The 27,682-nt window shown below is 28.8% G+C and overlaps 1 protein-coding gene across 18 annotated transcripts in view; it reads right to left on the bottom strand.

The window, feature by feature from the left end:
- LOC107446947 (protein still life, isoform SIF type 1) overlaps positions 1–27,682 on the bottom strand; it is a 270,767-nt gene that overhangs the window by 205,319 nt on the left and 37,766 nt on the right. For 2 of the 18 annotated variants that reach the window (XM_071177063.2, XM_087156785.1), the window contains exon 1: positions 23,880–24,848. The exons of 14 other annotated variants lie outside the window; for them this stretch is intronic. The gene's annotated coding sequence lies outside the window, so the exon portion shown is untranslated. Of the gene's footprint in view, positions 1–23,879; positions 24,849–27,682 lie in introns of those variants that run through there. 2 more of the 18 variants (XM_087156789.1, XM_087156791.1) reach the window with 1 other exon arrangement.

Here is a 27,682-nt window from a genome sequence, read left to right as displayed (position 1 = left end):
ATACCAGGAGTGTGACATTTTTTATTAAATGCCTGCTATTAAGTTTTAAAAGCGGATTTACGTTTAAGAAAGTTCTTCTGTTAGAATCATTACATCATTGCATATTATAATATGTAATATCTAAAAAAAAATGTTTTCGTATATAATTGAAATGTTGTACAGGAGAACGACGGCAGAAATTGTTACCTCAATTTTTAAACTTCAAAGCTATGATAAAAAAAATTAGATCTTCAAATCAATTAATCAATCCCAATGAATGATGGGAAAAGGCAGTTTTGCAGGCGCATGACTAAAAATTCTCTATTTTTTCCGAAAATAATCAAAAATTCTCTAGGACTAGGAGCGTGACAGGAAAACCTTGAGACAATCGTGGTGAGTTGAATAACTAAGCGGATTCAAATAATATTATTTTACACCAGCAAATATATATAGTTTACTAATAACACTTCAACTATTGAAATGTTGGTGTAAAAACTTTAAATAAATAAAATAAGTTTAAGATAAAGGCTCGGAGAGGACAGAGAAGTGATTTTCGGTAATTTAAAAATACTTTTTTGGAAATCGTAAATTTTCAATCTTAATAACATGCATAGAAATGTAAGGGAAAAGTTATGTCATAAAGGTATAAAAAAATTACAACTTCCTATCTAATTTCAATCTTGTAATATTTTGTTCGGACATGATACTTTTTTGAATTGCTACTCGTATGGTCAACCCTCACTAAATTAAATTCTAATTCTTTGTTTGTTTAAAAGTACGTTTACAATATTAAAGAAAATAAAAAAAATTTTCATCAAACATACAAAGCTGAAAATATGACCCTATAAAAGCACACCCTATGTTCTAAGTTACTTTAACTTAGATCCAAGAAAAGAAAATGAAATAAAAATTATTAAACGTTAATAAAATTACCAAATATATTTTTTTTTATGCAAACAAAGACAATATGTTTACAGAAAAGAAGGATATTTAAAAGTTTATCCGAACCTTTCAGAAAGCAAATTCGGATTTATTGTTTAAAAACCACTTATAACTTAAAAGAAGAAGCTTACTGTCGATAATTTAGCCTATAAATACTAGACCAGCCAAAAGTATAAGCCATGTTATGAGTGATTTCAATAGCATCTATAAGAAATAATTATTCTTGTGATAAAAATCTATACATAAAAAGACCATTTAAAAAGGTGTGTTAAACATTTTGTGATCTAAATCTGACTTTTTGTTTAAAAAAAACATTGGCGAAATATAAAAAAAGAAGAAAAAAAGCTATGTTTGAATGCATTACCCGCAGATAAGAAAAGGACCGTTTAAAAATATGTGATATCTTCTGAGTATTTTCAGTTTGTATTTAGGAAAGTAGCACTTTCTATTATCTACATATTGAATCTACATATTGAAAGAAGACAATTTAAAATTGTGGGTAAAAGATTCAATTATTTAAGTGATTAAATTATTTATCTGTTTAAAAGTATTTACAATTTTTAAAAACGAAACTTTTTAAAAAAAAAATACGAATCCATACAATAAAAGAAAACTATTTAAAATCTTTTGTTAAGCATTAAGCAAACTTATTGAGATTTTAAAATATAAAACATTTACAATGTTTAAAAAAAATCTTTCTTTTAATACATAGCATATAGATAAGAAGATAATTATTTAAAAGAATAAGTTCTGAGTATTTTCAATTTGCATTTCTAAAAACGAATACTTTTTATCAAAAGAATCCATGCAGAAAGAGGAAAAACATATATATTTTAAATATTCCATTCATTAAATCTATTTTTTTTACCCATAACTTATATATGAAGAAATTTAAATAGTTATTTTATTCCATTAAATATATATACCATCAAATATATATCCATAGACAAAAAAAGTCGAATTTAATAATACCTCAGGCATGTTTCATTTATATATAAGTCAAAATATGTTTTTAAGTCCGATACAAAGCCTGTGTGTAAAAAAATGATTTGAAAGTGTGTGTTTTAGTTTCAGTAATTGTGAAAAAAATATACTCAACAGCAAAAACTAACATTTTTGAAAATAATTCAAAAATTATATTTTTTCGTCCATGCAAAAACTTCTGCTTAAAATGTATCTTCCACTTGACGACACTTTTACGACTTATCTGACCTTAAAAATGTTAACACCACTTTAAAAAGTAATATTACAACACTCAAACACACTTCATTCCGCCAAACAAACACTCATCGAGTCAAGGGCGAATTATCTTGTAACTACTACTTCACAGTGAACACCTTTTCAATTTGAGAGAACACATTCTCTCCATATACGGCAAATGACCTGGTCATCGAAGACCTACGTCTAATCGCCGTATTCACCTGTCTCTCCCTCTTGCGACTCACATTTGTGTAACCTGTTTCCCATACGAAGACACGCAATTCAGTTTCCACGAAGGCAAGTCGCCCACGCCCACGAATTTCGCCCTAAATTGCTCACTTTCACTTGAAGAATAAAAAAATCAAACTGAAAAAAAAAAAAACATTTAATCAAAACAAACGGTTTCACTGTCATTCGGAAACTTTGTAAATGTAGCTTTGTTCACTGATGAAGATGAATTAGACTTTGAAATCTTTCAAACGGTTTAGATTTAGTATGACTATTTCGTTAAAATTATTATTATTATTTTTTTTGTTGATATTGTATAATGTCAATTAGTATTCTTTGAGGCTCGTAACTTAAATTCGGTTGACATATTTCCAACATTGTTATGCTGGAAATATGAATTTTGATTGCAAAAATTAAACATATTCTCGTAATTTCTAAGGGAATAATTCTTGTCAGAAACGTCACATTTTGAACATGGTCAGATTCATAACAACATTTTCATATTGTGAGTTACGATTTGCATCAAGTAGTTTCATAAATCGAATCATGAGTAAGTAAATAAATGCGAGTTAAACTATAGAAAGAATTAAATTATGAAATGTGTCTAAATTCAAAGAAAGAAACCTAGAAAAAACCTTCTTGTCAACGATTTTAAATCATAAGGACGTTTAAATTTTTAAAAAAAAAAATTTTATTGTGTGTTATGATTTGTATCAAATATTTTCAAAAATCAAATCATGAATAATTCAATAAATTCTAGATGGAATATTAAAATTATTAAAATATAACATGCAAAATATTAACACATTCTCTTAATCTCTAATGAAAGCCTTCAGGTCAACGATGTTAAATTATGAAGTTGACTGGATTATTAAAAACATTCTCATATTTGGAGTTATGATTTGTAACAAGTAGTTTTAAAAATCAAAGTATGAATAATTCAATAAATTTATTATATTTTACATCTATTAAATAATTTTAATAGATATGAATAGATTAAAAATATTCGTTATAGTTTATATCTATTCATATCTATTAAAATTATTAAATTATGAAATGCAAAATATTAGCCATATTCTCAGTATCTCTAGAGATAGCATTCTCATCAACATTGTTGAATAACAATCGTGGTCACATTATTTTATTTTAATCGATTGGTTATATTGATTCATAAATAATGCTAACTGGTTACTACTAATATGTAAATAAAAGTTCGATAAAATATTGCAAATAAATAACTAAGAAATATGTTTTAATTAAAAATAAAACAAAATATAATATTCTCGTAATAAATAAATAGTGACAAGTATGTCAAATTATGTAATTATCATGATCAGATTCTTACATTTTTAGTTATGGCCCATGGATTATATGAAGTGGTAATATTTCAAATTATGTACAAATCATTAAAATCTATTTAATTTAATAAGAATAAGTAATTTATTACATGCGTTTGAATGCAAAAATTAAATATGTTTCCATAATCTCTTTCAGAAAGCCTTCTTTTTAACGATGTTAAATTATGATTGTAGTCAGATTCTTAAATACATTGCTGTTTTTTGAGTTATGGTTCATATTTCACACAAAGTGCATTAACATGTCACACCACAAGCGCAATAATAAAAGCCATTTTAAACTATAAAGACTAGTTAAGGTATAAAATGTTTTCAAATGCAAAAAGGAAATAATCTGTAAAGAAAATATTGCTATCATCAATGTTCAAATGAGATCAGCGTTGCATTTTTCAAAACATTCTTGTACTTTGATTTATAAATCATTGATCATTTCAAGTGGCTAAATATGTCGAATTATAAATGAACCAATAAAATCTAGCTAAAATATTTAAAAAACTAAATTTCAAATGTGTTTGATTGCAGAAATGAAGCTTTGTCTCATAATCTCTAAAGCAAGCATTTGTCTGCGAAGTTTAATTTTGACGTTGATACAAATTATAAATATTTTTCAAACCACAATTTTAGTTGTTTTCCTTCTTAGAAAGGTTAAAAATTAATGATAAAATTTTTTTAATCAGTACACTTTTAATTGATATAAATACCTTCAAAATGAAATTAAAAACTGATTATGGTACAAACGTTCTTAAACAAAACTTAGTATTAATAAGAATTATCAAAATTTGTTTGAAAAATTAATGATGATAAAAATGATTATTATAAACCAGGGTCTTAACCCAGGAAAAATTTCATCAAAGCAAGTTTAAAAATTGACGTAGATACAAATGTTTTGAATAACCTCATTTTTTATTGATTTCGAATTTTTATTCTAAGTAAATAGAAATTGATAATGATGCAAATGCTTTTAGTAAACCCACTTTTTAAACTTTCATTTTATCGTATAACTGTCCTTGAACAGCTGACCCAATTTTGGGTTTACGACTACAAATGGTCAACTCCGTAGCCTTGTAATTTTGAACCCAATCCAGAAGACAAGGAAGCTTCTGGATCAAGTATTGGGAGAAATTTATCTTCATGGAGGACATTTTGATTAAATTAGCCAGCATTTGCTTTACATGGAGAGGAAAACCACGAAAACCTCCCAGCGTTAGCCTGACGACAAAGGGACTGTTACCCATGATCCGTCTACCACTGAGGATATTTTGAGTCAGCATCGTGCTCGATACAAGCCGGGGGTGGAATATTTTTTAAAATTTGATGTTTATTAATACGAAAACTGCAAGACCAAAAAAAAGATCGGAGTTTTAAAAACTGTTGCATTTATTCTGTATTAAAACCTGCGCGCTTTTATCATAGTAAAACTGTTAGGAAAAGCTGAGTTTTAATTTTTCAATCATTTTATTCTTAACGCATGCTATATGGAGTAGGGTTGAAATTAACCTACCTTGAAAGCAAAAGGAATTATTAACGAAGACAATTCTAAATCATTCCACCATTCATTATAAAGCACGGCACGCGCTAAGCATTTGCCACCTCGCCAAATGTGATAAAATCGTAAATTTGACGAATAAAATTGCGTTTTGGCGAATATTTTTTTCCACTGGAAAGAAAAACATTTATTTTACCCGATTCTCAAAATTACGTCAAAAAGAATTTTTCTGAACAAATCAGTATTTTTTATTCGATTATAATAATTTTTGCTATATGCGCCGCAGAAGCAGTTAAAATTGGATCCAAATAATACAAGCATGAAACAAACTACCGTAAAATACAAATTAAACCCCGTTAAATAATTCTATGGGAAAAAAATTAATCATAATTTTTTTTTAATATTTGCATTTGGCGAAGTCTTTCGAAAATGGGCGAATACTTTTGATGTTTGGCTAATTTACAGGCTAATAATTTGAAATCCCAAGCACGGGCCCTGAAAAAGCAAATTTCATTTAATTTTCCCATTACGTTTCAGCAATATTTCGTTAAACTTATTAAACTCATTTTAAAATGATAAATAATTTCAATAATTTCGAAAATCATTTTTCAAAACTAGAAAAGGTCAAATATAATTCTAAATTAAACAAAACTCGCAGAGTATTTTCCATACCTAGAACTTTTCAATTAAATATTTTGGCTCCAAAAAAAAAAAATACTCGCCAATTAATTTTACGCCTGAAATCAGTTCGAAATATGCTTTCAAGGCGATACGATTCTCCACAGCCAAAGTTTCATTAAAGAAAAAACCTTCCCTGCATGTCGCGAGTAATGGCGTAAAGTTATTTTGATTACAAGCTGCTACTATTCATTTAAAAGATGGCCACGCGTAATTGAAGAGAAGAATGTATTTCAGTCACTTAACGTTCCCTCATTACGCTTTTCCTTTCATCCCTCCTCGTCTTAAAATTTGCTCAGATTAATAACTCCTGCTCTTCAGGAGGATGAGTTGTTTTCTGCTATTTTAACGGCCTTATCATTCTGGCCTCCAATTTAATTGAAAGGATTCTACAAGGGCTAATTCTTTTTTCGAACGAAATGTTGAGTTTACTCCAACATTTTTTCTTATTTAAATAATAAGCCCAAACTTATTGTTCTCAAAAGTAATAAAAGTTTAAACACTTTAGAATAATTTTTGTCATAAATGGTTACTTGTTTTTCAAGTTGTGTTACACAAATTATAGTTATCATGGTAATATCAGGTCTTAAGATTTGCTCAGATTAATAACTCCTGCTCTTCAGGAGGATGAGTTGTTTTCTGCTATTTTAACGGCCTTATCATTCTGGCCTCCAATTTAATTGAAAGGATTCTACAAGGGCTAATTCTTTTTTCGAACGAAATGTTGAGCTTACTCCAGTATTTTTTCTTATTTAAATAATAAGCCCAAACTTATTGTTCTCAAAAGTAATAAAAGTTTAAACACTTTAGAATAATTTTCGTCATATATGGTTACTTATTTTTCAAGTTGTGTTACACAAATTATAGTTATCATGGTAATATCAGGTCTTAAGATTTGCTCAGATTAATAACTCATGATGCGTTGTCAGTACCCGCAGAGGTATAAATTGTTATGGGAACATGGAGGACTTCGTGACTCGACAGATTTAACGTGCACCAGTTACTATTTACTGCACGGGGAGTCTTCGGCCAGCTGGATTCAAACTCATGATCTCACGAGCGGTGAATGCAGCTTATCCCGGCCCCTCAGAAAAGAAGTAAAATAACTTAACAAAATATCAAAAGAAAAAATCTTTATAATTAAACATTTACGGCACTGCATTCTTCTTTCGTATTTCAAAAATGTATTTTGTCTCAAAACTTCAGCGCAGATAAATATCTCAGTGGAGTTACGAAACTAAAGCTAAAATAAAAAATAAAAAAAAAGACCCCAAAAGCCAAAGCAATTTACTCAATAGCTAGCCCATTACGCCGTCGGTTATTATTTTTGTTTTGGCGCGTTCGTGTCGTACTTCTTTCGGGCGATTTCTGTTGATTGTATTGTTACTATTACTACAACCCATTCGTTCCTTTCTCTTAGGCTGAAACCGACGATATGTATACACATGTCCGAATGCAATCGAATCGCCGCCTGAGGCCACAGCGAACATCGAAGATTAATGGCTGTAAATGTTTTTGTCTGGTATAGTGAACTCATCGAACACAAACAGTAAAGATGGAGAAGAGGAACTTTTGCTTTCGAGAATAATTCGGCATTTATGAAGAATACGGGATATCAAGTAAATTAATCATGATATATGATATTTATTATTCTTGGAACGACATTATTTTGTAAGATTTCTAGTTGCTTTAGGATTTTGTATGAGTTGTTTCGAACGAATATTTATTCAACGTGAAGGATGGAGGCTTTTAAGGTCCATACTGCAGACGATAGCAAAATAATATAACAATTTCGTGTTCTGGGACGTTTTCAGAACTGTGTTATTTACATATGAATTTATTATTATTTTTTTACTTTTGAGGGATAGCAATAAATTAGAATGTAAAGTAACGAGTAAAAGTATCGTACATTTAAATTAAAGTACCAAGTAAAAGTAAAAATACATTGAATTATTAAGATTTTTTAGTAAACGTAACGTTACCAGAAGTTCTCAAACCATGGAGGCGGTCTTCTAATTTTATTGATTGCCTTCAAAATCTTTCAAACATTTTGAGGACAGAAAATGGACCCAAATTTTAACATATGTCCTCAACTTTTAACGAATTTTCCAAAAACATAAGGTTTTTTTAATGGAAAGAATATCAAAAAAATCTGAAATACGCAAGTTTTTTTTTTTTTTTAAATTTAATTTTGTCTCATAGCGAACATTAAAGAAAGGAAAAAAATCCCCATGGTAAAACTAACAGATGAAAATGTCCTCATTTAGTTTCTTAAAATAATTTCAGCGAAAAATAAACAAATTCTAACTGAGCAGAATATTATATGACATTTCAAATTTGCGCAGTAATGAAATTAAGTTTGATTAAGATCGTTATCTGCAACACATATTAGTTATCCATTCTTAAAAAATCTCTGTTGCACATGTAAATTAATATTTTCCATAAATATATGGGGGCCTCAAATCGTAATTTTTTTTGGGAACGCTCCACAGATTTGTTCTTAAAGCAAGGTTTATAAATCTGATCACCTTAGCAAACCATAACATATGCTCCAATAGTCTTATGTTCTTGGAAGATTTCAAACGAAGAATTGCCAACCATAGAAGCCATTCTAAGAATTTTGTGTTCTTGTAGAGTTTCAAAATGCTTTTACTTAAAGGAATACATGGGAATGTTATTTTTAAAAAGTTACAACTACTTAACTAAGAATAAATTCTATAAAATAAGGAAAGGAAGTTTTTAGTAAACCAGTTGTTCTAACACTATTGTGTTCTCGAGAATTTATTTTACTCAAAGAATGCACATTTGCGCGTTGCTTTTTCAAAAATAATGTAACGAGCATAAATATAGATACTTTAAAAAGTTATAATTTTTTTTTATCAAACTATTCAGCATCGAGTAAAGAAAATATGCATTAAAAATAAGCATTAAAAACGTGGACAAAAAACCAAAAATAAAATATTTTATGTTTCTCTATTTTTAGCTATTATTATTTTAAACTTATTTGTTTATATTGCAAAAATAATTTAATCGAATTGCAAAAATCAACTATACAAGCTGCCCTGTAAAAATCATTCAGGAAAGTTCTTAAAAGCATTGGGTAGCAATTGTACTTAATTTATAACTGTAGCATTTCTTACAAAAATGGGAAACTTTTTTAGAATTCTGAAACCTTTCTACTAAAAGTTCCTGAAATTAAACTGGAAAATTTTGGAAGAATTCCGAAACCTAACCACTGACAGTCAAAAAATCTGATAAAATTAACTTAATGTATAGCAATGACTTTTCTGGTAAAGAGAAACCATTTTTCTGGTTAATAAAACTGAAATTTGTGGTATTTCAACAATTCATTTGGTAATTTTCCCGTTCGTATGGTAACTTTTATATGGAAATTATAGAATTCCTTCTTTATTGGAATTCTTAAGCCTGTCTCATGAAAGTCAAACATTCCGATAAAATTATCTAAATTGCATTTCTAGCAAATAATAATAACAATAATAATAATGGGGAAAAAAACCGAAATATTGGTGTTTAAACCATTCATTTGGTAGTTTTCCCGTTCATATGGCGTACTGGAAATTCTGTAATTCCTACTTTACTGGAATTCCGAAGCCTATCCAGTGAAAGTCAGACATTCTGGTAAAATTATCTAAATGAGTGGTAATGACATTGCTAAGAGAAAAAATAATTATAATTCTAGAAGAAAACCGAAATATATGGTATTTAAACCGTTTATCTGGTAATTTTCCAGTTCATATGATAACTGCTTACTGGAAATTCTGATTTTAAAAATTATACTTTTTACTACCACACATTTAAAAAAAATGAAACGAAACTGAAAAGTAAATTAAATTGAATAATTGGTTTTATGTTATGCTCTAAGGTTAATAAGCTTCTAAATAAGCTTCTAAATTTTATCATATATTATAAAATCATATTTAATTGTTAATGTTATCAAAATCATTGCTAAGGCTCTTCAGTAAAAACTAACGAACTTTTTGGTGTTCCCATAGAGTCAGGGTTTATTTTACCATATACTGGTAGTTTTGACCATACTTTTTCTCTCAGTATACCACAAGGGCGTCCGAAAATTTAGAACTGATTTGGTGGCAATTTTTTAAAATTTGTTACAGAATACTTCTTGTACAGTGAGATCTTGTTTTGTCATAAAAATGTCCTTTAAGAACATTACTTTAACTATTCCATATGATTTAATACGATTTTAAGAAAAGAAAAAAAGAAAGGATTTATTTTGTGCTATCAAAATATTTTATTAAATAAAATTCAGCTACATTACGTATGGAGGAAAAGTTTCACAACTGTACCGAAACGCGGTTTATTTTACCATATCCTGGTTGTTTTGACCATACTTTTTTTTCCTGGAATTAGTCTAGAATGTTTCTGAGGAACCTTCGCAGTAAAACACAGCTATGGTTTTGTAACAAATCAACAGCTTTGAGTTGTGGCTGAGTTCTGTTTTTTCAAGTCACACCTAACTGTAAAATGTGGATTAGTCAGTTATTCTTGTAGGGCCACCCAGCGTAAAAGATGGATATTAAAAGAGATTGCCCTCTAGTGAGTCAGATGATGATAAGTACAGCTGTGATGGTGAGCAGAGCTTGAAAAAGTTGTGAGTTCTGATTGTCCAGGTTCTCCAATTGAATAATGTACGAGGGAAAAACTCCTCATGAATATAAAGAACGAAGGAGATCGGTGATGTCCGCGAACTCTCAATCAAATAACAGACATGAATGATTGTTCTTAGAATAACAGTGCAAACCTCTCGCTTAATTTATAAAAATTAAATGTTTTCATAATGCTCAACCACACAATTTAGAAATGAAATTAACATACGAAATCACATTCTTAACCTAATCATCTTATGTAAAATTCAATGACATAAAACGCAATTTTACTATACAAATATGCTGATCGTTAAATATTATCCTCCCTTCCCAAAAATCACCATTCACCGATAATCTGTTTCATTATAAAAGCGTATTGTTACAAAATAAAGAATGCAATTCCTCTTTCATTAACAATGTTTCCAGTTGAACATAATTTCACATTATTGTGTAACAAATCATCAATGAAAATTTATTACATATATCAAATATAATCTCCCACAGAGTTTCTTATTTCATAAAAAACATAAAGACAATCCATCACATTATTAAATTTATACATTGCTACAAAAAACGCTACTATTTCACTTAACTTATAAATAGTAACTTCCTAAACTGCTTCGATTTCTCTCCTTCCTGATTGAATTTCGAAATCGCTTATGCTTAAGTGGCAGCAATTTTCTAAACAGCTTACAAAAATAGTAACTTTTTTTTATGCAGTTAACGACCTGATGTGAAATTGATGATATTACTGCCCTAAAAAAATAGCTTTGACATAAAATTAATAATTTTTCACTTCTGGCTATCACCTTGACAACCAAGGATATTGCCCCCATTTTTCCACGCTTCTATAATTTACTTTCCGAGAATTCTTATGTAAAATTACAGTTATCTACAAACTTATAAAAAATTGATAATAAGTGGACGCAATGTTCATAACATTGCATATTTAATATTCTAAAAATGTATCGAATTTACCCTTTTTATATAAATAATTAGAAATATAAGAAATAAAAAATTTTATTAATTTTGTATTTAAGTACGTTTAATCTTGTAGTAAACCACAAGAGAGTTCTACTATGCACTTGAATTTTATTATTTAGAAATATTTTCTGCAGTTTTAACAGCTTTATCATAAACAGTTTTTAAAATGCAATGTAATATAAACTTTTAAAATAAATTCTTTTTTACCAGGAAATAATTTTAAATTTATTAATAAAATAAATGCTGACTAAAATGTAAGATTTTGGCATGATTTTTCGTTAAATAAAATTCTTTTAAAATTTGCTAAATGAAATGTACACGAAGAAATAAATAAACTAATGATAGATATCTTGAATATTTATTAAACATTATTTTATGTGAAATATCAACTAAAGAGAAAAAAAAATGTTAGTCATGAAACTCTTTTTTAACTATGGAACAGTGTTAAAAATCGTACATATGTTCTAGTTAAAATTTCATATTTCTCTATTTAATACTACTTTATATTTTTTGAACAAAATGTTCACAAATAGCACAAACATTATTTTGAACTTCTTTTGTGTATTTTTTAAGAATATCTTTAAAAATAGGCTGGATATTTCTGGTTAAACTGGATGAAATAAACCTATACTGAGAAAAAAAACTATGTTCCAAACTATCAAAATATGTTAAAATTTACAATGTTTCTGGTTCTACGGGAGCACCAAAAAGCTTAGTAATTTTTCCATAGCACTTTGGTAATGATTTCAGTAAAATTAACAATGAAATATCGTTTCATAATGTGTTGTAAAATTTGGTAAATCTAGTAAAATATGGCAACCACTAATCTACTATGGAATGTTGAACTTAGTTCTGAACAACTAAACGCTAAAATGAAAGTATTAATTTCAATAACAGATAAAAGCTCCAGGGCTTTAACAGTTGAAGTCCCGCAGTGGACTGATGGTAAGGACACGGTTCCCAGTAGAACACCGAAATCAAGCATCACTGGCTGCGGTCGGTAAGCGGGTGGGTGACCACTTTGATCAGTCTGCGTAGAGACCGAAGTTGCGCAGTATCGGTCCTCGTTAAACTGTTCTACCGTAAAGTACTTGACTTCGCGAGCAGCTCGTCAGGCTACCAAAGCAGGAGGGGGGGGGGGCTGTTCTGCAGAGGATCAAAATTGTGATGGCATGTCTTCGGATCATCCTCAGGGATGTTTCCCAGAAAGTCGCCAATAGCCCATTGTGCAGCTCTAGTTTACGTAAATAAAGTACCTACCTACCTTTAACAGTTGAAAATTTAGGTTTTATAACACCTGTTCGTATAACAGAAATTTAAATATTTTTTCAGTAAATCTCTAGAACTTTTAAAATGAATTGAAAATTTTTTGTAGACATTTATAAAACTCGTTTATCTAAAGATAATTCCACACAAAAATTATATTCATAATTATATACTATTGTTTTATTATTCCATTTAGTAACACTCGGAATGAAATTTAACCGTATGATTTGCGATTTTATATCATTTTAAAGAAAATAATTTACAATGGGTAAGTACAAAATTTTGACGAAATCGGTCAAATAGTTCTTAAATTAATTTTAAAAAAAACTTTTTAAAAAAATTTGATAACTCAGATCTATTTGACCGATTTCGTTTGAATTTTGATATTTAAAATTACATTCTTTTAAAAAACGTAAAAATTTGGCGACCTTAGAGCTCAAAATTTTGCTGACTGCTAATAAATAAAATAATAAAAATAGATACTTGTAACAAAATATATTGTGTGTCTAATCAACCAACATATTTCAGGTAAGGCACTCCAATTATTAATATTGAGTCTTAGTAAGTGAAAATCAGGTCTTTAGATCAAAAGTTTTTCAATGTGTTAATTTTTTTTTCGCACTATACAAAACTAGACAAAAATTTTTAGATTCTAATTCAAATTTCAGTCTGTTATACATATTGTCCTATTGTACATAAAAATTCAGTTTTACAAATTACGAAGATAATAATCTTGTAAGCTTTAATGATTTTTTCAAACCAATATTTCTGAATAAATCGTTTTAGATTTCGTTAAATTAACTCCATTTTTTTCACTTAGCTAAAGTCATCAATGATCGAAGCGTCTCGATGCAGTTACCGTTAAAGAAAATGAAAGAAAGTTCATTGTCCTAAAAAAAAATCTATCACGTGACTCAAGGCTTAATATCACTAATGAATACTATTGTTATAGGGAGAATTCTATTCCGCATTATAAAGAACGGCAACATTTGGAGAAAATTTGGTTCTGTTCCATTTCCCAATCCTTGTCTCGCTTAGCCTCACTCTCCCAGTAATCAATAAGACGACATCCCAAGTTATTCTCTACGTTCTAAACCCCCTCAGAATGTCCTTTTTTATTTTATTCTTTTTCGATCTCAAACTGGCAAAGAATGCCAATACTCCATGAAGGAAAAAAGACGGGAAGGGGGGACTCTAGTTTCAGACAGAAAGTCAATATTCCAGCTGAAATTTGTCTCTAATATTCTGGTTTTCACGATATTTTTTTGTTCATTCAAGACAAGAAAAGTGTATGTCGCAATGTATTTTGTTTCTGGAAATCGAAATCGACTGACTTATCAACCGAATGTATAACAAAGAAAATGAGAAGTGAAGAAAAAAAAATGGATAAACGAAAGAAAAGTTGCAGTCATCTATCGGCAGTTGTTTATAATTATTTTTAATTTTATTTTTATTATTTAAGAAACATCGAGACACATATTTTTTTCTTGACATATATATTTTAATTTGAATTTTAAAATTTTCAACGTTTGTTTAAACACGCCCTTTATAAAAAGATAAATTTTGACTTGCTGAAAGCAGCACAGATTTAAAAACTTGTTTTTTTTTAATGTCCGAATGGAATGGTTGGATATTATAATTCTTATTTTTATGAATACTTCTTAAACATGTATCTTGAAATAAATTATAAATAAAATATAAATACATTAATTATGATGTGTATAAGTATATTAATTATGTATAAAATAATATTTTTTAATTAGTGTTAAGTGGGGGTATTTATGACAACAGGGTAATTGTAACTAGCACTATTTTTTAAAACGCCGCGAAGGGTAAGAATTTAGAAAAATATGTTTTATCAAGTTTGAAGTATTATTTTGCTTCAAGAATCTTATTATTATTATTTTTTGATAAAAATGGTGAATCAGTAATTAAATGATTCTAAAACTGAAAACTATCCAAATCTTTGAAAAACAGTGTTGTGCTCTAATGATATACAGCAGTTACGGATATCCCCAAAGTCACAACGCTAGGCGATAAGCACGCATAGAATCCGCTAAGACCTGAAACATCCTAGAGGGCGCTACACTAAATGAAACCCCAGTGGGTATTCGCGAGCACAACATTGTGATGATTACATCTCAAACAGTTTCGGTGCATGTTAATACAATAAGATTTAAAATCTAGAAAAAAAATTGTGATAAGTGTAAATCAATTTATAAGAAAGCCCATGATGTTTTTGGACGTTTTTAATTATTGTTCTTAAAGTTTATTACCTGAAAGCATATAGCTAAAATTACCCCATTTTTTTTTAATGACCCTATTTCACATTAACTCAAAATTTATGATTTTTTGTATTCTATTGCATGAAAATTTCTATAGCATGAACAAAAAAGAAGCCTCTTCCTTCTTACTCTATAAAGAAGCTGTTGCGATGGTAGAAAGGGGATAATGAGAGATAAAGCATTTTAATATCAGCTTTGAATTAGATGAAAAGTTGTTTCAGAGAAATCGAGGAGCTCACCGCCTTGAACAGGAACTTAAAAAATGCTCCTTGAGAGTGGAAATACAATATAAGTAAAATTATTTAGAAAGATTTGAGCTGGTGTTTTTATTTGTATTATTTCGTTTAATTTTTAGCTTCCTCTAGCTCACTGTATAGCATTTGGGACCTATGCTCCCATAGGATTATTGATATTTTTTGCATGTAAACTTTTTCCTTTCTTTGTGGCAATTTTATTTTGAAGTATGTTGTATATTTAATTAAAAATGGAAGTAGTAAATACATTTATCCAACGGCTGGCAGTTTGCTAGGAAATATGTAAATTCAAATATATGTAAGAAATTATAGTGTTTTGAGACATTTTCAACAATTGGCAATTTGCCAAGAGGTAACGGAAGACAATCAAAGACACTTTGAACTCTCTCTCGAAATTATTATTATTGCTTCTTCAAAAAATTGGGAGTTAATATGCTTTGTTTCGTAAAATTAGAAAAGCTAATTAATGTGTAAAATTAGAAAAGCAAATTAATGTTTTCATTTCTTCTAACAGTTTTTAATAATATTTCGTACATTTACCATTTTTTAGCCAAATGATCAAAAAGTGGTTTTGTTTAGATCGTCCCACATTCACACCTATTTCAGATAAAACGAAATGAGAATTGAAATATTTTCATTGTAATTGAAATAAAACAAGTTTTTGAAATAAAAGTCTCAAAGAACTGAAAAACGAAAACTAAGAAAACCTTAAAACAGAGCGATATCCAAGAAAAGTTTCATAGAAATTTTAATAATAGTTTAGCTCAATCGTTTCTTCTATTAATTTTGAAATTTATTTCAATTTGTCATACTTCAAATAAAAACAAATAATTTATCAGAATTAATAATAAAATTGAAGCTAATAGTACAAAAATAATTACATATAGATAAGCTGCTCAGCCGTCAATGAAAAAATAGCTATAGGAAAGGAAATATATCCTTTAGAATAAGAAACAGGAGTGCATATCATAAACATGCTAAAATTAAAAACATACTTTTTATTTTGACACCTTTATTATTTGTTAATTGTAAAGATCAAACAATGTATGAGTGTATATGACCAAAGCACGAAAATTGTAAAAAAAAAAAGTTTAGTTAAGGAATACATGAAGGCATAAGATCAATGCTATAAAACGATTTTTAAACATTTTCATCTCATAGAGATATTCCCTTTTTTTTTTGGATTTGTTAATTTTTCGACAAACAATTTTATTTTCCGTGTCTAAAATAAGTAAATAATGACAAATAGATAATAACTTTCTTCTGGCGTTTTCAGACTTACATCGAAATTTAATCGTAATCTTATCAATTTTAAATGATCTCAGTTTAGAGCTTGAAATAAAAATAACTTAACTTTTCAAAATGAAAACCTTCTCAGAATATGATAAATAACTAGGTAATTTTAAATAACAAAGTAATTTTAAATTGCAAACAACTTGTTTTAAACAACAAGGATTTAAATTATCAAAAGTATTGCTCACAAGAAATAAAATAAAGCTGTAAACTATTCGTAGTGTAATACGTAAAAGGAATGTTTCAAAAATTTTATAGTGCACGCCATACTATTTTGATCAAAACAAATAAAATAACCATTGTGCTATTGCAGCTTAAACTTAAAATAGGGGACTTTAAAACATTTTATACGTGTTAAGTTTAAAAATCAATGAACCATTTTAAATGATTTTGACAATCGAAACAAATACTCATGAGGAATTTACGACAGCTAAAACAACGTTTTTAAATAAGAAAAAGCTACGCTGCAACAACAATAATTGCTTCTCCGATATCAGATATTTTCAAAACATACTCAAGAATGAAAACATTGGCTGAGGTCATTTAGAAATAATGGAGACTTGTAATCGACTCCTTAATTTCCATATATTTTGGATACGGTTCGTGGAGGGATATTCTTTTATAAAATATATCGCTCTTAATACACAGACAACAAAAAGAGCCCTTCTATTGTTTTACCAGAAGTAAAAAAACGAAAACTCGCGCAACAAGGACACTGATGAAACCGCATGTTAACTGTACAGAGAGTTATGGATTCCAGAAATACCAAGATCTTTTATTTCTGTTATCTCTCGCAGACTGTAATATCTCAGAATGTAAGCATAAAAAAATTACGTAAAATTGGGAAGGAAAAAAAACTGAGTAGAAATTAACTTTGGGGTTTTTAGTTTGAATATTTTAAAATTTGGAAAAAACGTGGATTTAAAATTTGACACACCAAGTTCGACAGTCTGGTATCAGAACACTTTATAAGTTATTAATTATATTATGTAATAATAAAATCGATTCAACTTATTAGGGAATAAATAAATCGGTCATTTGGTACATTAGTGACGGGATAAATCAGTGAATTAACGAATTAGTGAATAGTCGTATAACTGACTGCATCAGTGATTAACGAGTCAGTGAATCAGTTTATTAATGGCTGGGAGAATCAGTGATTCGTTGCATTAATTTTATCTGCCTTAAAATATTATTCAATATAAATTACCAAAAGTATTTTTCAAAAATTTACTTCCATTTTTAAAAAAAATTGAAACTAAAGAGAAGAAATCTAAATTTAAAACTAAATAGACCTTTCTAATCTGGTCACGCAAAGGTAAACACTTTTAATTCGCATTTTAATTTATAAATCTTTTGGCATCGCTAAAATGGTTATTTTTTATTGAATTCAGTGAATGAACGAGCCACTGAATCGACGTATGACAGAGTGAATAAATGAATTTGTAAATCTGCGTTTAAATGACAGGGTGAACTAGTGAATTAACGAATCAGTAAATCAGCGTCTTAGGGACCGGCCTATCTAGAAAATAGGTATATTACTTGTAGCAACTAAAAGAAGTTTATCCAAAAAAAAAAAATTTTAAAACATATTTTTGAAATTTTACGTTTAAAGCTGTAATAAAAACTTAATGAATCTTTCTAGATTGTTTAAGCATTTTACAAAAACTTTAAACCAGCCAAACCGTAAAATTATTAGGAGGAAAATTCAAAAAAATAAATCTAGTTTTCAAATGTTCTTTAATTGATGCATAAAAGCCACTTTAAAAATAATTTTGAGATCTATATTCATTATAAAAATATTAATAAAAAATTATTTAATTATGTTAAAATACTTATGAATTAAGAAAAAAGATGCGAAATCAAATATCTAAGAAAAAGCAATTGATGAAATATATATACGATTTCTTAATGATATATTAATGATTATACATTGAATACTATAAGGATAATTGATCATAGTTTATTAATACTATTATTAAGCTTTACTGAAAATAATTTCGTTCTTTTATGAAAACGATGGACGATTTTCTTTAAGGGAAGAAATATTTTGCTTTTTATATTGTCCATCTGATTCAATACCTATTACCATCTTTCTAGCAGTAGCATGATTTTACGTTCCTAAAAGTTTTGTTCTATACTGGCAAAAAACTAATGAAAGTTATTGCTTTGAACCTTTTTTTTAATTCATTCGTTTAAAATTGTTAAAGAGCACATTTCTCGTTCTCAGTGATAATTCGCTTCATTTTCTTGACGTTTGAGAAGCAAACCATAGATGTCTACGCGATGGCACAAATTTCTTTCCATAGGAGAAAATAAGGGATCTATATATAGATATTTTTTCTATAACCATCGTTGAACAGCCGACCTAAATTTTGGGTTTACGATTACTAATGTTTAACTCCGTAGCCTTTTAATTTTGAACCCAATCCAGAAGACAAGGGAGCTCCTAGATCAAGTATTGGGAGAAATTTGCATTCGCGTAATATTTTTTGTAACCCATGATCCGTCTACCACTGTTCGTCGGTGCGAGCCAAGTGCGAAATTCGTATTAACCAACCATTGCTAGGATTCAAACCCGGTTTACCGCATTGGAACGCGAACGTCCTATCCCCTGAGCCACCACGACAACAACCAAATTATAAAATTCGTTTATCCAAGGATAACTTCATGCAAAAAAAAATAGCTTTTAATCAGCATTATGTATTTTTTATTATTTTATTTAATAACAGTTTAAAAAATTTTGAATTGTAAGGCATACAATTTTTACATCATTTTAAGTAATTTGATTCTACATAACAAAATACCAAATGTGAGAAAATCAGTCGAATAGTTTCTAGGAAAATTGATTTTGAGAATAAAATGTTTGTAAAAAAAATTGATTTCTCCGGAACTATTAGCCGAATTTCGTTAAGAAATTTTTTTTTCTTGGCTTGTAAAATTACATTCTTTAAAAAGATCTGAAAAATGGTATACCTTGCGATTCAAAATTTTTTTTCACTATTATTAAAGAAAATAATATAAAATAATAAAAACTTACTAAAAGTTATATTTCGCATGGAGTTATCTTTGGATAAATGGATTTTATAATTGTGTGCAAATTTATTTTCAACTCGCTAAAAAAGTATTGGAGATGTAGTGAAATATGCAAAAAAGGTAAAATTAACATTAGGGAGTCCAAGCTTCGGAACGCTCCCCTAAGCAAACTATTGGTACCGTATTTCCCTGAATGCGGCTAACCCATATGTTTTTTCTTTCAGAAATCCAAAAAGTATGTTACTTAGAGAAAGTAAATTTTTGCGTCTGATTTCGTAACTTAAATTATAGTCTGCACTAATTAATTAGTCTATTTGAGGTAACACCTCCGAATTAAGATTTACTCATAGAACGTGAAATTCGATTATTAGATCAAAAGTAATTTTGGTTAGTCCGTTTATTTTTTTAGCATTATGCTTGAGCATATTAAGATTAGATACTAAGCACACTTGGCAGCTTTGGAAGGACAAATTAGATAAAGTGCAATTGATAAAGTGTTAAATTAGATAAAGTGTTATACTTATGTGCCTTGGAAACTTAATCATGGAAACCATTAACCGTGGAAACTTAATCAAATTATTTTTATTACTTGAAGCATTTTCATAGATTTTATTATTAAGAGAGAAAAATAAATATCTATACATAATAATTAAGACTATCTCTAACTTGTAAAAATGTAAATAGTTTCAGTTTTAAATTATCTTGTGACTTTCTAAAGCTAAATTAAAAGGCAGTAATAATTTTTAAACATGATAAGTCAAATTTCATAGCAAATACTTTATTTTATGAATCGGCTTTGTTCAGAAGTGTTGTCTAAGCGTAGCAGACAGCTTAACCATGGTTTACATTGAGGACGTTGCCTGCTCAACAAAAGCAACCATTGTTTTTGGGGCAGTACTACATTTTAGTTTGTTGAAGACGACATGACATGTTTATGAGTTGAAAACATATTAAAAACCTCTTCCCTACTCTCTTAAACATTAAAAATTGGATCCCTAAAGATATCACAAAATTCGTGTTCAAATTTATAATCGATTAATCAAAATAAGGTCTTTTTTTCTTCCAACTGGTAATAAATGGCATAGATAAATGATCATAAATGATGATAATAAATTATCACAAATCATAATAATTGAAGTGTTTTTATGGCTGCTTGTGTGAGATTAAAGAAGAATAGGACCAACAAATATTTATGAAGAATGACTATGTGCAACTGACTTGATGGTGAAATTCCAATGCGTTTACATTTAGCTTATGTAAGAAGCTTTTTTGCTCTATTTTTAGTACTTAATAGCACAAAAGACAGTATAACACTTAACAATAATAATGTAACACAATAACATTTTCAGCAATAAAACTATAATTTTTGATGGTTCAGCAATCCTGCATTTCTTTCTTTCTTTTTATGAAAATCTTTTCATGCCGATATTACATATTTTTTGTCGAAACGCGAACTCTCAAATATTTGACGAAGTTGTAAAATCACTCGAGAGTGATCTCAGAAATCTTCCAAAAAAAATTTTTTTTTGGATTTTTTTAAATTTTTTTTATTTTTTATTTTTTTTATATTCCACTTATGAGGACATGGTACAGAGGCTGATGAACTCACTTGGTGAGTAAGTTTCATGGATTTGCAGCCTTGCAATGGATAAAAGCTAATTCGCTTATTTTCCTGTTACTTTGTGGTGAATTTCCAAACCAATTGTGTCAAGCAAAATGTAGAAATAAACCAAATGCTCTTTTATGACCGTCGTTGAACAGTCCACCCAATTTTGGGTTTACGACTCCGAATGTTCAACTCCTTAGCCTTGTAATTTTGAACTCATTCCAGAAGACTCCTGGATCAAGTATTGCTCGAAATTCGCCTTTGTGGAGGACTTTTCGATGGAACTAGCCCGCAATTGCATTACATGGAGAGGAAAATCGCGAAAACGTCCAACGGTCAGCCTGATGGCAAGGGGAATCTAATCCATGATCCGTCTACCACTGAGGATATATCACGTCAGCACTGTGGTTGGTGTGAGCCGGTTGCGGAATTCATATCGGCGTTGCTGGGATTCGAACCCGATTCACCTCATTGGACGGCGAACGCCCTGTGCTACCACAGCTCAAAAAAATGCTCTTGAAGAAATTCGTATCCTCCAATAAACTAAGATAATAATTTCTTTAATTTGGTGAGAAGTTTGGTCAGAACACTTCTCAAGAAAGGCTTTAATCTAAAACAAAAATAATTTGGTCCGTTTTCTTAGCCTCAATTTTTTTTACATTTTTTAAAGAGTAAGGAGGCTAAAAGTATAAATTTGTTCCATTATCCCAAATTCGGTAGTATAGATTTTCCCGTAATTTATCTCCTGCAAAATTATTTTAAGGGCATAGCAAATCATTTTTGGAAGAAATAAAAACGTGCTTACTGTATTCTTTGGCTGAAAAATCATTCAATTCCTAGACAACAAAAATGTATAATATTTTGAAAAACAGTTTTAAGGAGGGGGAAATACATGAATGATGAATCAATACTGTTTTTATGAAAATGTGATGTATTTCATTATGTTTCTAATCGGGCACGAACTTTTGAAATCCCCTCATACATAAAATTGCTTACATTCCTGTTATAGATTTATATATTCCTGCAAATCGATGCATATTGAAAATGACAGATCCAATTCATGACAGATCCATAATCAGTTCCTGTTTACCATCTAATATATTAAACTATTAACGAGTTCATATTTATTGTTATTCTTGATTTATGATAGTTTTGAGTCTAATGAATATGCTGAGTAATCAATAGTCTTATACACTAAATGATAAATTACGCATTTATTCTTGACGCTTGCTTAAAATTATTCAAATACATGGTAAATTTACATAAAGAAAACCAACCTTTATTAATCCTGTTTATTTATGCATATTGTAAATGGTAGATCCAATTTATTATTTTCGATTTCTTATTTTGACGTAAAATATTAAGTTATCCCCGAGTTCATCTTTGTTGTTGTTACTGATTCAAGAAGTTGAAGTCTTATGTCTAATCAATGTAAGTAGAAATCAGTATTATATACCACATGATGCATTAGGTAATATTCATTAAGCATATTTAAATTTATTTAAATGGTTAATGCATTAACATAGAAAAACACAACTTTTTTAAATCAAGTATTAGATTGTCACATAACCAAAAATATCTCTATGTCTTATTATACCTTAATATATACCATGGTTTTTAACAGGCTATGTTGATTACTAAACGTTTACTAAATGCCTATTTTACAGCTAAAACTCGAAAGATGTTAACATGCACATTTTCTGGCTAATTTGATGATTAAATTATTTGCTTTCACTAACTGATAAATTCTGAATCAAATGTTTTCTACATTTTACCAAAGGAAGTTATGAATTTTGTATCATTAAAGTTCAAAAGTTTATGTCCCTTATTCTATCAATTAATTTGTTCATTATTTTAACTTTGACGCTTTTTATATATTGAAAAATAAACAAATTGCATTAGGTTATATTTTTAATTATAATAATATTTTAAACCGTTTGGTTCTTAGTATTTGTTTTTAAAGTTATTAATGATTGATTCGATCAACTAATTTGTTGATTGCTTACATTAACTTGATTATTTTAGATATCAAAAAACAAAAAAACATAAAATATCAGAAGCATTGGTGTTGTTTTGGCTAAGAAGATCTAATTTTCCCTTCAACAAGTACTTGCAGATTATCTATAGGCAGATTACCAAAGTAATGTAAGAAATGAAACAATTTTCGGCACTTAAATGAATCACCTTACTTAATCTATACTTTACTTAGATAATCTGCGGAATAACTGATCTTTCGAGTTAAATAACATATTCCCTCAAATCACTTTCAAAACTCAAAACCTTATTTCCCTCTCAATTGCCGATGGTCAACTCTACTTCTTTCGACACGAAGCTCTTCATTTACTGAACTTTACATTTATAGAACTTCAGAAAGTAATAATAAAATTTGTCAATGAAAATCGAAATACATAAACAAGTTTTATTTTTTGTACGACTAACAAAATTATTCTGAAATAAAATAAAAATATTCTGCATTCAAACTATAGAAGAAAAGTGTGTGAAATCGAACTTTATTTACATCTGATTAAGCATAAAATGTTTACAATGATTGATTTTCATTGTGTTTCGATGAAAATCTTTGTTTCTTATTCCATTTTAATAAAGATGAATTTATACAGTAAAATATATAAAATTTATAATAAAAACATTTTATTCTACATACCTTTCTTGGATTATATCTTGAAAAAAAATCCTTCTTTTTAACAGAACTCACTAATCCTAATGACTGTTTTATTGCTTTTGGTATGTATTATCACATGCTATATCCTCCTAAGTTTTAATGCAAAAACTGTTTTCAACCAAACATGAACAAAATATTATAAAAATCAAAAGACTCAAATGAGATGATGCGATAACCTCACACACGTGATTTGTGAAGATGTCTTGCAAATATTAGAATTTTATGAATTCACACAACCAAATTGAAATCTACGCAAAAGTCCTGAGCTTAATGTGCGAATTAAGAGTTTTATTTATGCATTTTTCTCAATTGCTACAATTCACAGAGAAAAAAAATCACTATGTTTCATATAGTATCTTAATGTTGTGATTATTCCACGAAGAAAACGATTTCATACTATATCTATAATTTGCAAACGATTTGTTTATTGCGAATTTGAATAAATATTCGTTGAAAAGTCTATGCATTTGAACACATTTATCACAAATAAGTACTCTTCTTATGAAACGCTGCTTTCTTGTATTAATCCAATTAAAAGAACAAATCCGCATTTCTGTGGAGAACATTTTCTTCTCTGATGACTAGAGAGAGCTTTAACACTCTAGCTACCTGCGAGTCTCGTTCTTTCGGCCCTTCAATAAGATTGTGACGTCATGATGTCACGTGGTACCTCGTAAGTGGAGCCTTCCGCTTCTGATCACTAGGAGTAAATCTCATTTATGCAACCATCTTTGGTCACTAAATAGAAGTTTGGATTTTTTTTGTTCCAAATCGTCCGCGCTTTGCAGATTAATCATTGTTTGAATGATCCATGTCAATAATTCAACACACATTAGGGAATGGAAATTACGAATAGAAATAAATAGGTGGCATCGCAGTTGTCTCCAAATCAATACGCGCACATGTCGGAGATCGATAGAGATTTGTTTACTTCATTCTCCCGCGACAGAAAGTTTCTCTTTTAGTGAGAGAATTGAATTCTTCCGCTCACGCTGTGCCGAATTAAAGATTTAATTAATTAGATTTGTATTTGTTACGAAATAAATCACATCATCAAATTCATCGACAAAGAAAATTTTTCCTCAGTAAAATGTTTTAGATGAAGAAAATATATTAAATAGAAAAAGAATATAATTTAGGCATGAAACTTTGAGTATTAAGTGCTAGAAATATAAATAAGATCTAGTTGAATTAATGTTTTATACATAAAACAAAATAGATTAAAAGCAAAGAAAATAAATGTAAAAAGAATGATTATTAAAAGAAGAAAATAAATGATATAAAAAAAATTGAAGAAAAAAATAGAAATTACCCGCTTTAGTAAGTCAAATCGATGAATGTGAAAGTACATGTTTACATAAAAAAAACATATTACAAACAATTTAAACTAAGTAAAAATCCTAATTTTTACATTAAATTTCATTTAAGAAAAACTGTTTCTTCTACTTTTTAAACAATTAAAACTTGCTCGCATTTTTATTTTAGTATTAATTTTGTATAAAATTTAATTTTAAAAATTGATTTAATTTAAAAATAAACTATGCATAGCAGGAAACGATAAACTTCTCAAATGTACCCAAATAAATTCATGAGTGGATAAGTTCAGTATAACGTTTTGTGGATAGAAATGACTCAGAAAACTGGAAGTTCACTTTTGATACACATTATTAAATGTTCGAATGTCTGCAGTGTTAACTATGCACATATATTAACTCACACTTATATACACATTTCGACTCTTAATGTTGAACTCGGTTACCTTGTAATTTTAAACCCAACCCAAAAGACAATGAAACTCCTGGATCAAATATTGGGAAAAATTTGGCTTCGTGGTTGACTTTTTTTAAGGAACTAGTCTACATTTGCGTTACATGGAGAGGAAAACCACGAAAACTTCATTCGGTTAGCCTGATGAACAGGAAACTCAAACTCATGATCCGTGTACCACTGAGGATATTTTACGCAGCATTGTGGACGGTGCGAGGTAGGTATGGAATTCGTATCGACCAGTCAATGCTTTGATTCGAACCCGGTTTACCTCATTGGAAGGCGAGTACGCTATCCCTTGAGCCACCATCGCTCTATACACATATTGCTCACTCCTGTCACAAACCATGGAGTTAACTTAAACTATTTAAATGTCACACAAATAATGCATTAGAATCTAATTGCCTCGACGCTAACAAGGTGAAGATTTTCGTTACTTATTGTGGTTTCATGATGAGTTAATTTCTCTCAAAAAAAAAAAAAACACTTAATAAAAACTATTTTTTCTAATTTTTGACTTGCCCTTTCGTCTCTTGGGTTGAGTTTAAAAAATACGATAACTTTAAGATGAATTTATTGCTTTAAATCCTCTTTCAGTGTTACAATGTTCCTAGAAAGGGCAAAAATAGAGCAAAATAAATTCTAGTCTCTCTTAACCCGATAACGATGGAACTTTAAAATATAATCCAACTTGTTTATAACGGTTAAAACACCGACATAACGATACAAGTAAATAAATAATGATCAGAATTAATAAAATAGCATCAAAACAATTGATCATCGAAAAACAGCAAAACAATTAAATACAGAATTATCAAAACGGAATTAGGCAAACTAATAAACACACATGATCATAAATTTGGTACCAAAATATCTAGAAATTTAATCCTAGATAACTGTATAACATAGCTTTCTTGGCTCTTAAATCTGATCTTAATGTATAAAAATATACATAATCAACAAAAATGAAAGAAAAATATCCTTCTTGGCTCTTAAGAGTGAAAATCTGTGATCAATGCGTAACATAATATTTATGATTAAACTATCCTTCTTTTCTCTTAAGAGTGAAAGTGTGAGATCAATGTATAACATATCAATATATAAAATAAAGTTGTAGAAAAATTCTTTTTGGCTCTTAAAAGTAAGAGTCTGAAATCAATGTGTAACAACATAACACATTAAAAAAGTGATTTTTTTTCCTTATCTTTTAAGAGTAAAAGATTAAGATCAATGTGTAAAATAACGCTAGATCTAATGTGACTCTGCGCAGCCCAATTGATCTATCAATGCATGAAATACGATTATTAATATGAATACAGAATATTTTTTACAGAATTTAGAATATATTTGTTTCCTTTTGTTCACCAAAAAGCATTTTATTGAACCAAGATATCCAATTTTAAACTTCCTGAATATTAATTTTTCTTTTAAGTTCAAAGTTTTTTAGCTTAAAAAATACTTGCAACCTTAAAATTTAAAATTTGCTATTTCCATAAAATCTAACACATTTCAATAAATAAAACACTTCAAAAAATATTCTGATTTATTTTTTATTTAACAAATAAATGAGGAAATTGTTCAGACTATTCTCTGTAAGGTATGAGACCCCTTCAGACGGAAAAATGATTTTATTTCCCCCATGTTAACAAACGGGAAAAATGTCCCTTATTTATTCAGGGACTGCTTACTATTTTTTAATAATTTTATTTTCATTGAATCCATTGGAAGGTGTTCGATTTAACATAGTTAACAAATTTTAGATTATTTGCATTTCTGAAACTTGAAACTTTGAAAAAGCTTTACAAATATTTACAATTTTAAAAATTAAAATTTGGTAATTGCGTTCAATAGGACCTATTTCATTTAGTAAAATGAAGCAAAAAATATTCAAAAATATTAATTAGTCTGTGAATAAATAAGAAAATTCTGGGCATGCATTTTTCCGTAGGTTAACATAGAGAAATTGGAATCCTTTTTCCCCCAAAAGAGACTCCTTTAACAAATATTCTTAACGTTAG

The sequence above is a fragment of the Parasteatoda tepidariorum genome, chromosome 2, assembly GCF_982258835.1.
Source record: "Parasteatoda tepidariorum strain Cologne lab strain chromosome 2, Ptep-v5.0, whole genome shotgun sequence".
Taxonomy (NCBI): Eukaryota; Metazoa; Arthropoda; class Arachnida; order Araneae; family Theridiidae; genus Parasteatoda; species Parasteatoda tepidariorum.
The sequence above is the reverse complement of the archived record's forward strand: the minus strand, read 5'-3'. Positions and strand labels throughout refer to the sequence as shown.